The 2756-nt window shown below is 33.1% G+C and overlaps 1 pseudogene; it reads left to right on the forward strand.

Annotated features, from left to right (window-relative positions):
• The first annotated feature begins 209 nt into the window (after positions 1-209).
• On the forward strand, positions 210-2659 carry LOC124893311 (annotated as a pseudogene).
• The last annotated feature ends 97 nt before the right edge of the window (positions 2660-2756 follow it).

Here is a 2756-nt window from a genome sequence, read left to right on the forward strand (position 1 = left end):
AGCCCAATTTTTATTCAAGTCATAACAATTTTAGCCTAGTTATATTTAATTTATTACAATTATAGCCAATTATGGCTCAATCTAAAGTTTTATTCAATTTTTATGGTCAAATTCTAAACTTGAGATCTCAACCATGGATTGTAACTAATCTGACGGCTGAGATCAAGATCCTATTCTTTCCTTTTAAACCCTAATCTATTGACAACAGCCATAACCCTATTGATAAGTAGGGAGAATTTTTTTTCCTTATTTCGTTTATGGAAGATTTCAATATTAAGATTTAGACAGATTCTTATTTGTTTATTTGTGGCAACCATAGCATGATTGGTGGAGTTAAGTGATTTACCTCATTGAATAATCTCCTTGATTGAATTATCAAATATTTTTCTTCCTTTTATTTTTGTGATATTTTGCTATATAAACAACTCCTCCTCAAAGAATGATGAGACAACTTACAATTTACACACTCTGTATAATAAGCTCACGTGAGTCCCTCTATTCTCAGCCAAACATTTATTTTTATGGAGATTTAACTTATATACGTTGACAACTTAAATTTTTTTTTTTTACAACAAGTGTGTTTTAATCTTTTGTAGCGGTAACCTGTAAATTCTTTATATAAGCATCTCATTTTTCTTTTCCTTTCTTCCCATATTATAGTATACTATTCAGCAACAACAACAACAACATACCCAGTGTATTACCATATAGTGGGATCTGGGAAAAATAAAGTGTACACAGATCATACCACTACCTCAGGTGAAGTAAAGAGGGTGTATTGTAGTATACTGTTCACTATGGAAAATTCCCAACAACCTGTTGCCACAGAGAGTTTTTCATGTAGCTGGTTGTTGAACAGAAAACCATCCATTGATGGCCTAACAGAATCCCCTAGACCCTCTTATAGTAGTCATGATGATGCTGAGGAAGAGTTAAAATTTATCACTTATTTGAAAAGATCCCTAAAAGAAGAACAAAACTTCAACTTTGATGTTCATCCTGTTTCAGAATCTGTTTGAGCTGATGAAATTTTCTCTGATGGATATATCATGCCTCGATATCTTGATAGATCAAAGATTGAATCTTTTCGCGAAGCCTTCAATAATTTCAACACAAATTCATCAGTACCCTCAACTAGTACTCCTCCCACACCAATATCTAAACTTTCAAATTCCACAACTAGTCAAGCTGATTTTCTTGAAAAATGGAGGAAGTTTTCATGCAAAATCTTGGTTAAGTGGTTTGGATTCGTCAGGCCAATCTCCAATAGGATAGCAAGTTCAAGAAAAAGTACTGCAAAAGTTGATGACCGTCAAAGAAAAGTAAGTGAAATTCAAAGCTGCAAGAGTACTACTGATAATTCATTTCAGGGATCTCTTCGTCGAATGTTGAAATCTTATTCTGTTGTCAATTGGTGTGGAAATGATAACAACCAAAGAAGTAGTAGTAGTACTAGAAGAGTTAAGAGTTTGAGGAAGGTGAAAAATTGGAGCAATATTAACTGTTCCCCATAAAAAGTCCATCCAATGATCATTCTACTGATGTTTGGCTCGAGAAGGCGATTTCTGATGCAATTCTATACTATAAGAGATCGTATGTCAACTGAGCCTGATATCGATCATGGTGATCGTTTTGACCAGAAAAGCAATTCTAGATGTTAAATTTCATCCTTAAATTCTTTTCTCAGATGTATATTTAGATTTTTGGCTCTTCATACAAATAATCTATCATGTATCACTCATATTCAATATTTTGCACATTCTGATGTGAAAATGAAAAACATAAAATAGACAAGCACACCCATCTTACTTGTATTTTTTAGCTACTATTTGATGCTTTATTATTATCTGTTGTTTTGTTATTATCATTTGATTCTTGTACCTTGATTATGGTATTGTTTTGTTGTAGTTTTTGCTTAACTGCTATACGTTGTTTTGTTATTATCAAATGATTCTTGTACCTTAATTACGTATTGTTTTGTTTAGCTGCTATCTGTTTTGTTATTATCTATTGATTCCTGTACCTCCGTATGCTCTACCTTTGCCAAACCTCACATTGTGGGTCTGCACTTGGTATGTCCTCGTTGTTGGAAAGAAACAATTTAATTTATCTATGGTTGCTTACTTAATTGTTCCTAAATGCATTATCCTCCCATAGAAAATTGCTCTTTAAGGAGTTGATTCTCTTTTCAACTCATCTATTAGGAATAGGAGAAAGAGTCATAAGCATTCTGTCAACAGGTTTTAGAAGCATTATAGCCTAAATAGTATTGTCCCGTTCATCTCTTTTACGTATTATATACCTTTTGCTAATGTAGCTACTTATGTTATCATACAATACTCTGCTGGTAATGCACGAGGCTACAACAAGTATTCATTTAATAGCTTTCCTTGGTAATCATTTGATTGGATTGGCTTCAAAACGACATTCACGTTTGTAGTAAAATTTTTCAAAAGACTGAATGAGGTGTGGCTAGGAACTGAGATGACTATTTCTTTCTTGCTAATCCCTCCACTCTTGGTGAACTGTGTTTTTACCTCCCTTTTCTATATCATGTTTGGTTGGATTTGGGCATTTATTGTAGGTTTTGGGCTTCATAAGGTTTGGACTATAGCATTTGAATAGCAGACTGATCTTTCTGTATACTAAGATAGACTACTTTTAACAATTATTTATGTTTATAGTTAGTCTTTGATTTTGTATCTTCCCCTTTCATTTGCCTTTTCTCTGCTTCAATTCGATTAGAGATGCTACTT

Source organism: Capsicum annuum, unplaced genomic scaffold, assembly GCF_002878395.1.
Source record: "Capsicum annuum cultivar UCD-10X-F1 unplaced genomic scaffold, UCD10Xv1.1 ctg57332, whole genome shotgun sequence".
Classification (NCBI taxonomy): domain Eukaryota; kingdom Viridiplantae; phylum Streptophyta; class Magnoliopsida; order Solanales; family Solanaceae; genus Capsicum; species Capsicum annuum.